Source organism: Alligator mississippiensis, chromosome 3 (genome assembly GCF_030867095.1).
Source record: "Alligator mississippiensis isolate rAllMis1 chromosome 3, rAllMis1, whole genome shotgun sequence".
Lineage (NCBI taxonomy): Eukaryota > Metazoa > Chordata > Crocodylia > Alligatoridae > Alligator > Alligator mississippiensis.
Genome location: NC_081826.1, coordinates 200,434,611 through 200,447,651, shown reverse-complemented (window position 1 = coordinate 200,447,651; position 13,041 = coordinate 200,434,611). Strand labels below are relative to the sequence as shown.

Sequence of the window (13,041 nt, the reverse complement as noted above, 5' to 3'; positions counted from 1 at the left end):
AGGATGCAGAACTGAGTGTATATCAAGGCTTGCTTCCGTACTAGCAGCTGAATACAAAAAAAATACCAGGAAATGTTTCCAAGATCCTTTCTCTGAAGACACTATTGCAGTGGAGACAGCCCTAACTAATAAGCTCCAAGACGAAGGGTGCTGGAAATGGAAAGAACTGATTAAAGCTATGACCCACAATATCAGAAAAGCATTGTTAATCTTTTGCAAGTTGAGTAACAACTCAAAGAAAGTACAGCAACACCACAGCATCACATCATCTGGGTGGCTCACCAATTTCTGCTAAACAGTAAAGCTTCCAACAAACAGCCTAAACTTTGAATTACAGGGCAAACTGATCTGGAGGAGAATCATTTTAGCATGCCATACACAATGGCTGAACTTGACACTGGAATATGTCACTTGAAGAAAGGCAAACTAGCTGGACTCTTCATATGCATAGAGCAGATCAAACACTTTGGTCCTGCAACCCACTTATGGGTATTATGCCTTTTCAACAATTGTTCATCAACCCTTAGAGTCTCCCTCAGTTATGGAGACAAGCCCATGTAATAGCTCAATTAAAACCAGGGAAGGATGCCTCTGGCCCAGATAACTTTAGGCCAGTGTCACTTGTGTGCCATCTTTATAAGCTTTATGAATGCCTTATTCTCTATTGCCTTTCACCTCTTATCAAATAAGATCTAACACCAGAACAAGCTGGATTTACACCAGGCAAGTCCTGCACTAGCCAAATACTAAACATCATCCAGCATATACAAGATGGATTTGAGAAAGGGATGATAGCAGGTGCTGTGTTTGTAGACCTATCCATTGCATATGACACAGTCAACCACCAAAACCTGCTTGTCAAAATCTACAATATGATGCACAATTACCACCTAATGCAGCTCATCTGATCTATTTTGGAGAACAGATATTTTTTATGTACAACTGTGCAAGAAACAGAGCTGCTGGAGACAACAATGAAACTGCCCCCCACAGAGTAATGTGCTTGCACCCATCCTTTTTAACATATATACCAATGAACAACGCATACAGAATAACCTGAGGATCTTCATATATGCTGATGATCTCTGCATCACATCACAAGACAAGGACTTTGCCACTGTTGAGAACAGATTGACATGCACTGAGCAACCTTTCAGATTACAATAAGAACCAGCTTCACATCAACCCAGCCAAGACGCAGCTCACAGCTTTTCACCTACGCCACAGAGAAGCCAAGCGGAAATAAAACATCACCTGGGATGGAATCCTACCGACTAATCACCCAAATTTTTGTACTTGGGGGTTACATTGGACTGAACACTTAGCTTCACAGCACATATAGAGAAGACAAAAGAGAAAAAGTCAGGCCCACAACAACATACTTTGAAAGTTGGTCACCTCAAAATGGGGAGTGAACCCAGCTACATTATGAACCACTGCTATTGCTTTGTGATACTCCACTGCAGAGTATGTATGTCCAGCATGGGAACAATCAGTTCATGCCAAGAAAATAGACCTAGATCTAAATGGCAGCTGTTTTGAAATACCAAGATGTGTAAAGCCAACACCAAAGGATAGCCACTACTTACTGGCTGGCATTGCACCACCTGATATCAGAAGAAAGGTAGCAAGCCAAACAAGATTATAGCAGACAGAAGATCCCAGGCATCCACTCTATTGTCACCCAGAAGTACCTAAAAAGCTTAAAATGTGAAAGAGTTTTGTGACCAGTGTTGCATCATTGGACATGATGGCTGACAGATACAATTAAAGTTATAAAAGGAAAGATTAGGTGTAATGAGGTGCTCTGAAAAAGACCTGGAACCCAGGAGGACCTTTCTAAAGGTGTGGATCTACATACTAGCAGCTGGCCAACATGGTGATGCCCAATTTGCCTGTGCACGCAAACTGGAAGATCAAAAAAAACCCCCAAGATCAAATGGGGCTACACTAATAGCACAAATACATGCCAGTGTGGTCAAGTGCAGACTCTAGAGCACATGCTCATTTGCTGACTCTTTGGTGAGACCTGTATGAACAAGAACCTCACTGCAGCAATGGAGAGAGCCATCACTTGTGCACAATTCTGGGAAACGTAGTATGTGACAAGGAAGCTAGAAGAAGAGCTAGGAGACCGGTTTAAAACCAACAAGAGAAAGTACTTTTCAATGCAATGCCTAGTTAACTTGTGGAATGCATTGTCACAGGAGGTGGTAGAGGCAGATAGCATAGCTGGGTGCAAAAAAAGGAATAAGTAAATTCATGGATAATATAACTATTAATAGCTGCTGAAAAGAATGGTTGGAGATGTTTCCTTTGGAATCTCTTAACCAATAACTTTGGATGCCAGGGAGGGAAATCAAATAGTGGATACATCAATTTAGATATATATGGTTCAATCCTCTCCATCTATAGCAGTGATTTTCAACCTGTGGTCCATGGACCCCTGGGAGTCATCAGACTATGTCTAAGGGTTGTACAGAAAATGACTATGATCAATCAAAAGTATCTGAATAATCACACTTTGAATTGTAAAGGGTCTGCACCCCCATTTAAAATTTCCAAAGGCATCCGTACCTCCATTTGGAAATTTTTAGGGGTCAGCAAATGAAAAAGGGTGGAAGACTACAGCTCTATAGCATCCATTTCTGCCACCTTTTGAGGTAGGTAGATGGACCATTGATTTGACTCAGTGGGCATGCCTTTTGGAAGTACTAAATGAGGGTGCAGTAACAGCCTGTATTGCACCATGTCAGAGGTGCCCGGTTATTTTTAGCCACTACATCACTGTAGCAACATGCTATAGCAAGGGAGCATGTTGCTACCACAATGTAGCCGCAGCATCATGGTTTGTGCCTGCCAACGCTATGTCACTGTAGTGATGTAGTGTCTTGTGTAGACATACCCAGTATGGCACTAATTATGTTCTAAACTTCACTGATCTATTGGACACTGGGAACCAGGGACTTAACATAGACCAGTGGGAACCAACCTTTTTGGTAGACATGCCATAAATTAACCCACATTTTCTCCCCAAGTGTCATGTTGATCCCCTTCCCCTGCCCAATCTGCTCTCTGCCTAATTTACTGTTCTAACTAGATAGCCTGCAAATAAAGAAAAAAATTTGCATCTTTCAGGCTCACATGCCCTGCCTCAACAAAGGAGAATGTGAAGATTGTAAAATTTCTCCCAGGTAGAAATGAAGCTTCATATAGTATGAACTTTTGCATTCTCCTTTGCCTGAGGAAGGGTTCGTGAGCCCAAAAGCTTGCAACTAAAATAAATTTTTCTGCAGCTATCTAGTTGGTCTAATAGAAGATATCACCTCTACCACACTGACTGCTTTTGCTTTTAGACTAACATGGCTACAACCTTTATCTCTGATACATGGAAGATATTGTAATTAGCCATTTTAAAATGAAAACTTCATAATTTTTACAAGAAAGAAGCAAAATTCAACACCCTGAGACCTGGAGGCTAAAACTGCTGCTCCAGCCCTTTATTTTGTGCCAAATTTGCGTACTTGCAGAGCAGCCTCACCACAACAAAACCTCCTTGCTCAGGAGAAACTTTCTATTCACCAGTCTTCCTGTGAAACATCTTAACAAGAAAGAAGCAAAATTCAACATCCTGCTTGCCATCAGACACCTCTTAGGTAAATAGACTGCTCCAATTTGTATCCGAGCCTAATTTGCATAAAATCAACTTTTCCGCACAGGAGAATTTATATCACCTTCTAGGTCTCCTGTGCAATATAAAGTTTGATTTCTACCTGGGAGAAGTTTTACAATCTTTGCATTCTCCTTTGCCCAAGGAAAGGCATGTGAGCCCAAAAGCTTGCAAATATATATATTTTTTTTTTGCAACTACATAGCTGGTCTAATAAAAGATGTCTCTTCTACTACACTGACTGCTTTTGCTTTTAGATTGACATGGCTACAACCTTCATCCCTAATTTACTGCTTTGCTTTCTGCTGACTGCCATCTGCTGCTGTGCTGCCTACCCCCTCCCTTATTTGCCATGTCTCATACACAGAGATTATTTGTGGACATGTAGCAAGTGTACTTCAGGTTGGCCATCTCTGACATAGATAGTGACTACATGGCCCATTATAATCTACCCGATACTTGCTAAACTCTACACTTCATAGGCAATGATAACCCTCCTGAATTATCCTGCTCTTTAATAATCAGGTTTTCACCACATTTCTCTTGTCTGCTGGCTACCTAATAACTTCTTTTACATCCAGTTTTTATTTACATACGAGTTTTACACAAGCCTTTGTTCCATCTGCTATTTAGCAGGCGTGTGCAAACAGGGAAGTATTCAATTTGGATTTGGATTTGGCTGATTCATTGGACAGTGATTTGATTCAGAGATTCAGCTCGCTGTCCTGAACAGATTTGGCCAAATCATTTGGAATATTTGGAGAGATTGGATGATTCGGATTGGCTGGGGAGAGGCAGGCACAGCTGGGCAGTTGCATGTTCTCGTGCTGCTCCTCTGGCTGTGCCTGCCTCTACCTGGGCAGAGGGAACCACAGGAGAAGTCCCCATGGCTTCCTTGCCAGGCCCCATCCCCCACCTGGGCCCAGCCTCCTGGCACTTCATAATTAAAAAAAAAAAAAAAAAAAAAAAAAAAAAAAAAGAAAAAAGCCACACTGGCTGCAGCAGCAATCAGGGCCTCTGGGCACTTGTGGCAGAGCCCCCCCATGCAGCATGGATCACCCCTTCCCCACCTGGCAGCCGTGCGGCAATTGCCTCATGGCGCAGGTGCACTGTGGCTCGACAGGTCACTGCACACTTTCTGGGAGCTGGGGCCACTGTGGCCGAGCTGTGTCAGGCTCCAGCTGACACATGGAGCTGCTCCAGCTCCCAGGAAAATCAAACAGGGAGCTGGGGAATTGAGCTGGTTCAATTCCCCAGCTCCCTGTTTGAATCACTTTGGAGCTGGGGCTGCCCCCCCCCCCCCCCCGTGTCACCTGCAGCCCGGCACCACTCAGCCCCAGTGGCCCCATATCCCAAACAGTGCACAATATCCTGCTGAGCCATGCTGCACCTGTGGCAAGGGGTGCTGCAGCATAGGTGCCAAGTGGTTGGGGGGTAATCCCCGCACTGCCCCACACTGCACAGGGGGGCTCTACCATGAGCACCTAGAGGCCTCAGTCACCACTCCTGCAGTCAGTGAGCGCAGGGCATTTTTTTTTTTGTTTAAGTGCTGGGAGGCCACGGCCAGGCAGGGAATGGGGCTGAGTACGGCAGCAGTGGGGACTTCTCCCATGGCTGCCCCAGCTGTGCCTGCCTCTGTCCCAGCAGGGGGAGCCACAGGGGCTCTTCCTTGTTGCTGCTTGCCCAGCCAGTGTGGGGCAGGGCATGATGCAGGCACGGCTCACTCTGGCTGGCAGCAGGACATAGCCCCTGCTCCCAGCGCTGGGAGTAGGGACTCTGCCCTGCTTCCACTTACCAGCTGGCACAGGGGGCATGGGATGCGGGCACAGCAACACTGGGAGTGGGGGCTATGACCTGTTGCCGCTTGCCCCCTTCCACCTGGAGCTAGCCATGCCTGCATCCTGGCCCCACTTGCCTTGGCTAGGTGCAGTGGCATGGCATCCTCAAGGATGGCCGTGATCTCCTAAGGCCCCTCAACTGTGCCAATTTGGCCCAATGGCCACCCTCAGTTCTCGCCCGCCATGTCTTTGATGGAAAATATAAATAGGGAGGCTGCCTTTAAGTCCGCTTGGACATAATTTGATGGACTTTCTGAACCCCATGGGTTCCCAGACTGCTTGTAGGTCCTATTTCACAATGGGTGTTTCAGGGGTATCTGGACCACCCCTTTACCATGCCCCAAGCCTTGCAGATGGTACTGGCATTCTCGTTTCTAGGCCTCATTATAATTCAGCCCCTTGTCCTCACTGGGCTCTCTGCAGCCCATAGCCCAGTGCCGAGGGGCGCAGGGACATCTGCAGCCCGTGTCTCTGCACCCCTACTCCCCTTGGCGCTGCAGCCCATGTCTCTGCGCCCTCTCTGGTGCCAGGGTCTGTGCATCCCAGATGCCGTGCCCACTCTGGCACCGGGGTCCCCACTGTACTGTGGGCCCCCAATGAGGCCTCCTCCTTTCCCAAATAGCATCCAAACCACCAGTCTTGTAAAGCAGCATACAAAACATAAGCTCCTGGGCTATAACATAACACAAGCTACATAAGGTGTGCTCAGCCCCTTTACCTTAGTAGACCTTAGTCAGGCTTCTTCCCGTCACATGCTTCAGGAGGGCTCCTTCTCCCTTGGCTACCAGCAGAGAACTGCCTCCTAGTCCCCATCCTGGAGTTTATATGGGCCCAGGGCTCTGCCCCTTCCGGCCAGCTGACCAGCTGCAGGTGCAGGCTAATTTCCTTATTAGCTGGTTGCCATGGCAACCTGCACCTGGGCTCCTGTGTGGCCCTTTGGGCTCTTCCCAGGCAGTTTCTGGTCTTTTAGGAGTAGGCAGCTAAGTGCCCTGAGACACCAGGTAAGCATCAGCAGGGCATAGCCCCCACTCCCAGTACTGCCATGCTCACATCCCGCGCCCAACCCCCCACTCCCTTCTCTGAGTAATGCGCTCCCATCCTAGCTGGGCAGCCAACCCAGCCCCAATTCCTCTTTTCCCTGCACCCGTTCCCTCCCCACTGCCTCAACCCCAACAGACTTACCAGCTGGAGGCAGCTGTCAGCTACCCATTTAGTCTGTGGCTGAATCTGTGAATCAGCCAAATCTTTTTCTGAAGCTTTTCTGAATCGATTCAGATGCTTCTAATTGATCATCAAAGCATCCGAGCTTTTACTTGGTCTCCCCAATTCGGGCCAAATCTCCTCTGAATCAAATCAGCTACCAAAGCTTCACACAGCCCTACTATTTAGCTCTGCTGTGCTTGCTTCTCTCCCACAGGCTAGAGGAAAGGTACTGTGATAGCCAAAACCTTGTCTGAGTCTATCCTAATCATGCAGTTGGTCCAATAAAAGATATCACCCATAAAAATTCTTGCCTCTCCCCTTTTCCTGCAGCACCACAGCTACAACACCACATCAATGCTACCATAAAAAGTGAAAACCTTCAACAGATTTTATACATACAACATGTCAGTGTGAAATTATTTTGGAAACTTGCAAATGGTTGATTATTGCTATATGAACAGCACAGTCCAAAATCAGCCTGCTGTAAGAAGGTGCAACACCAATGACTTTCATAGAGATGCTTGTCATTACCACATGGCTGGATTTGGTCCCATATATAATATTTAATAAAATAAATACAGTTATAACTAAAGATTCTACCTTTTGCATCTTTTTCAACAGAAACCTAAATAAATAACTGAAGTGATATATATATACATATATATGTATCCACAAAGGCCTATTCTTGTTAATTTTGTTAGCCCAGTCACTACTTAAAGCTGACTTTCACAGGAATGTGTGTATTTGCAGGTCGAGTTCATCAAACATTCATTGTTCAATACTGTGACAGCTGGTAGCAGACATACATACTCTTCCCTTGTTTGGTTTTCTGATAGAAACTGTCAAGTACTGGTTGACTGTAACTGAATTTGTCACCCTCTCAGCAAGGTTATCTCTCTTCTTACTATCAAATAAAACAATAAAGAAATGCTATACAGACTCTGAGACTATTTTTTAACTTGACTAGCAATGCAATAGCATGGATTTTACCCAAACAGCTGCTAACAAACAGTCAGAGTTCATTTTTGATGAATAATTCTAACAGATTTTAAAATCTGAAGATCATACTTGTGAGAGCACTTACATGTACAGCATATAAAACACAAGGAGTTACAGGCAGGAAAAAGTATCTGCATTCATGTAGGGTTCTGAACCAGAGGTTGTGAAAGCCTGCCAAAATTCACCTACCATGATAAGATAGCGTAGGTAAGTACTCTTCTCCCTACCCCTCCAAACATGACTTGACTTTTTAAAAAACAAAATAAAAAAATTACTACTAAGTGTTTTAGCCACCCTAATGATGATGATCAAGTCTGGATAATTAAAACAAATAAAGCATCTGGTTTTTTTCATTGCTGGGAAGAGGAATTAAGGAGCAGGGAATTTGGTATCGTTTGAATCTTCAAATACAAAAGAAAGGGTTGTTATAAAGTCAATGGCAGTCAACTCCTCTCTGTGCCCACAGGGGACAGGACAAGATATAATGGGTATAAATTTCAACAAGGCATGTTTTGATTGGGTATTAGGGTGAGTGGTTAGGTTAGGTACTGGAGCAGGTTACCTGGAAGAGCTAAGTTATTTCCATTACTGGACACTCTAAGCATGAGTTAGACAAACACTTGGCTAGAATGGTTAAGACCAAGATGTTCCTTCCTGGAGTAGAAGGTGGAACTATGTGGTTTCTTATGTCGTTTCCATTCCTACTTTTATGATTCTATGAATGGAAAAAAACCAAACAAACCCTGGTGTAATCACCACAGGATAAAAATGAAAGACAAAACTATGAAATTTGACACTCAAGAGGGGTGCCCAAATAATGGGAAAAATGTGGTTATGAAAAATGTATTTGAAGAGAGTTGCCAAATCAATTGGATTAGCACTTTTCAAGGAAGTTTCAAAAACAGGTTTTAGTCTGACTGACTGATTTAGCAAGGTACATAAATGCATGTATAGCAGGCTTGCCTTTTGGAGCTTGGATTGAGTCCCAGGCTTGAAATCTTGCTGTTTTGATTGGCAGCAAGAGGAGTGAAGCCACACCCCTTTCATGAGGGGCGGGGAAGAGGAGTTCTCCACCCCCTTGGACCTGATTGAAGACTGCAACACTCAGGTCTGGAAGACTTCAGGGGCGGAGCCCTGGGGAGTATAAAAGGAGCTGTGTGCCCAGCTCAAGGGAACACATCCTGGACAGAGAAGAGAGAAGAGCGGGGCTTAGAAGAGCTAGGGAGACCTGCTCAGCAGGGTGAAGCAGTAGCCCAGAAGCACCCCTGAAGACTTCCATCAGCAGGGAATGGCAGACGGCTCCAGCAGCTAGGCTCTCGGTGTGCAGCATGGCGCATGACGTCCAGACCCTGAGAGATGCGTGAAGTGGCTCAGGTCTGCAACCTCTGGCGTGCAGCCAGGGACACGGTGCACAGGCTGGTGCATGGAGTAGTACCTTTAAAGTTCTTGGACAGCTCAGGTCCCCAATCCCCAGAATGAGGCTGGGAGCTCAGTGCAGGAGGCACTGCACAGGGGGTCCGGGAGTGGACTGAGCCTGGTACTGCATGAGGCAGCCCAGGCCTCCAACCTATTGCAAAAGGCTGCGTCCAGGGAGCCAGACAGTGCACAGGCTACTGAGCCAGCCAACAGGGCCAAGCCAGAGGCCCCAGAAGCCCTGCATAGAGGAGCCCTGTTCCAGGGAACAGCGACCCATGCGAAGCCCACTGCAGGCGAGAGAGCAGCTTGGCACAGAGGACGAGGGCCACCCTCCAGGCCTGGGAGCCATGAATTGCAGGGAAAAGAGGATTTCCACAGGGGAGTGGGAGCCCCCCTGGTTAGTTAAGGGCTCTTGAAAGTGGAGGTCCCACTGGGAGGGCCACCCTAAAGTTATCAGCTTCCTTGTAGGGCTTGGGAAAAGCTCAAGGGCATTGGGGTTTCCCCTGGGGTTGAAGTTTATCTTTGGGGTTCTTGCGCCATAAGTGGTGTGATGTCATGCCTTACATTGTGAACTCTCATGTTTGTAAATTAGTAGTTGAGTAGAGTCCTAGCACTTTGCTGGGACCCCCTGTTGCTATTATTTCACCTGTTGTTTATTTGTATTTACTTGTGGCTTATTTATTGTTCACCCATGCTTATCTATAGTTTATCTGTTAGCTTTCTATGTTTATTTTGGGGTTTATCTGTTTCAGGTCAGATACTCACCTGTGACTTAACCTGTATCTGGAGCACTGGTATAAGGTTTTATGGCATTTACCCAGAGGATATTGTTTATGTTATTTATTTAGATAACTTATATATATTACATATGTTTATATTCATGTTTCTTTTCTTTGGGATAAGTTAATGTAAATAAATTTGTATATAGTTAAGTCCCCTGGCTTGGTTCTATAGGGATGGAGGGAAACTGAGCGGTCTGCAGTTCCCACCCCACAGCACACCTGCCAGATAACAATCCCCTTCAATTGGAAAAGGGGAGTATTTACCCAAGTTACCTGGGCTACACATGCTTAGCTTTCAGCAGGAGCAGTCCCATATTAAGCACGGGTTAAGCATGAGTTATGAATTTAAGTGTTGTGCTGGATCAGGGTCACACCAAGCAAATCCTAAACCAATGTCTGATGACACGAACACCAACAAATCCACTATTTTAAAGAAACAGCTTTTAGATACCCCTCAAACCTAGTAGGGATGCATATTTATTTGCATGACCTAGTATTTATGTTTAAAAATCTTGGACCATCTTCACTGTTGACTGAAATTATGTTAGTGGGAGCTGCATCTGCTTATATCAGGCCTGACTTTGGGTCCATGGTTTTTAAACCCAAGTTTGGCACTGGCCCACACAGACCAGTCACAGACCAACTTCATCTTGTTCAAAAATCCATGTTCTTTTAACAAGATTGTTTGATCAATTGATATAAGGCCTTTCTGAACCTGTTAGACTCTGTTCCAGAGATACATGTCTGACTACACCTTTATATAGTCTTTCTGTGGAGAAGAGTTGTAGATAAAGGGCATGATTAGATTACGTACACACACACTCCTTTTTTGAAAAATAAGGAATAAAATGAAAGGGGAAAATAAAGGAACAGTTATGTAAAGCACATGAAAGACCACAGACTATTTATAGCAAGTCAGCTTGTCAAGATGCTGAACAGCACCCAGAATTGTTAGGACAGAGATGTGCCAACATATCCTGTTCCCTCTCACAACCATCTTGTCAGCCCTACAGACAGGATCTGCTCATACAAGTTGCTTGCTCCACTTAAATAAGTAATTATTTTAACAATGCTAACCAGGATGCCAAATATGGCCAGTGAGTAGTTTCACAGTTTAACCCACAGAACACTGGTATTTTCCATACTGATACCCAAAGCAAGGATGTGAAGGAGAATACAAATATATGGCCAGTCAAAGACTTTAAAGCATATTCAAATAATGCTTAATAGCATAATGGGATCAATCAGTTGTAGTTTCTCAAATCAAGGCATCATGTGATATGCTATGATGCACCATATTCTGACAGAAACCACCATATAACATCCATCATAAGTATACTAGCAAGTCATTGCCTATAGGAAAGAAACCTCTCAATTATAAAAACTACCAAAACAAGCAAGCCATTAATGTCTGACCTGTGTTCCTCACAGTCCAATTATTAAACATCATATCATCACAAAAGGATTTCAGCAAATCCACCCAGAAAAAACAAGCTTGCTTTCACAAATGGAAATTACCTTTTTTTATTGGTATTATGGGCCACATTGTCTACTGTATGATAAATAAGCCCATGTGTGTAAATACTCATTACAAGCTAGTTTGAAATAAAAGCAGCCCCAAAATTCCTTCCACTCCTTCAGTTCCAGATGGGTGTGGATCCAGTTAAGATCCAGTTAAGATCCAGTTAGGGAAAGGTCACTATTTACCTAGAAGCTATAAGCTGAGACACATCTGTACTACCCAAAGACTTAATTTACAACAGTTTGTAATCTGGTTTGCTTTGACAAATCACAATTAAACTAGGCAACCACAGGGTAAGTCAACAGATCACAGCAGCTCAAAAATGGACTAAGACATATGCAGAATAAAGATCATAGCAGCCTGGTGGAAGTTTCTAAACTAATGCAGTAGTCAAGTGTGTTAGGGGGTATATCAAGGTATATGAGCTAGTGCCTCTACTGACAGTAATATTTCATGTCACTTCAGAGCACAGTATAAATTCCCAATATTGTTGTATTGCATGTTCTTTATCAAGGGTGTCAAAGTGGCAGCCAGCAAGTGGTTAACATGCAGTTAGCCCATGGGCCCCTGCAGCCACCTTACTGAGTGCTGTGTGGTAGGGGAAGGCCTAACACGGCACAGATGGGGAAATACTGGGTGCTGCCTGTTCAGCCTGTGTGGTGGCATGGGGAGGAGGGGAACAGAAGGATCTTGGGGAGTTGTCCCCCAACAGCATAGGAGTCACATGGAAGTTGAACAGCCGTGCTCTACAGCAAATATAGAAGTGCTTCATAATAATGATATAACTTACAGCAGATGTAAGATCAAATTTATGAAAAAAGTTAAGTGCTTACAGATTTAGAAGTACCTGCTAAGATTTGCAAAAATGCCTAACTCCTAATGAAATCAGGGAGAAGTAGGTACCTAAGCTGCTTATGGGCTTTGTAAATCATCCCAGACAACTATCAGACTCCTTAGACACCTAAATCTCTTCATAAATATGACCTATAGTATTTTGGTCCAGTGTTCTACAATAATATATATCATATTGTAGAACATTGGGCATATTGATGTAGAACATATATGTGTGTGTGTGTATATATATGTATATACACATACACACATACATACTCATTACTTGGTGGGGGTGGGGGGTGCGTGCATGTGCACATCCCCCTCTCCACCAAGGAATGTAACAATGTGGATAGAACAAGTTTAGAAATAGGAATATCTTTAGTATGATATATGAAAGTCACCATTAGATATATCATACAAACTGTGCAGCACAGCCAGAGAAAGGTGTTTTCACATGGATTATTATACATCAATACTTAGTAACCAATTACCTTATTACCAGTGCCAGCCTTGGGGGTGGATGATGTTGACAGGGGGGCACCCTACACGTGCGCGCGCACGCACGCACACACACATGCACGCACACACACACACGGGTGAGCAGCCCATGTTCACATCAGTGCTCTACTCCCGCCCAACCCTAGCTGATCCCCACCCCAAACAGGAGTGATGCCCAGCCCAGCCTGCCCCCCTGCCTTCAGCCAGTATACAAGAGGAGCCACTCTGCCTGCCTGCTGTTCTGCACCCTGTGTCCCTACCCACCTGCGTCTGCAGTGC

General features: G+C 44.7%; 1 long non-coding RNA gene across 1 annotated transcript in view; it reads right to left on the bottom strand.

The window, feature by feature from the left end:
* LOC132249137 (uncharacterized) overlaps positions 1-6,288 on the bottom strand; it is a 112,323-nt gene extending 106,035 nt beyond the window's left edge. The window contains exon 1 of the long non-coding RNA XR_009460544.1: positions 6,227-6,288. This is a non-coding gene — a long non-coding RNA (uncharacterized LOC132249137). The remainder of the gene's footprint in view (positions 1-6,226) is intronic.
* Between the last annotated feature and the right edge of the window lie 6,753 nt (positions 6,289-13,041).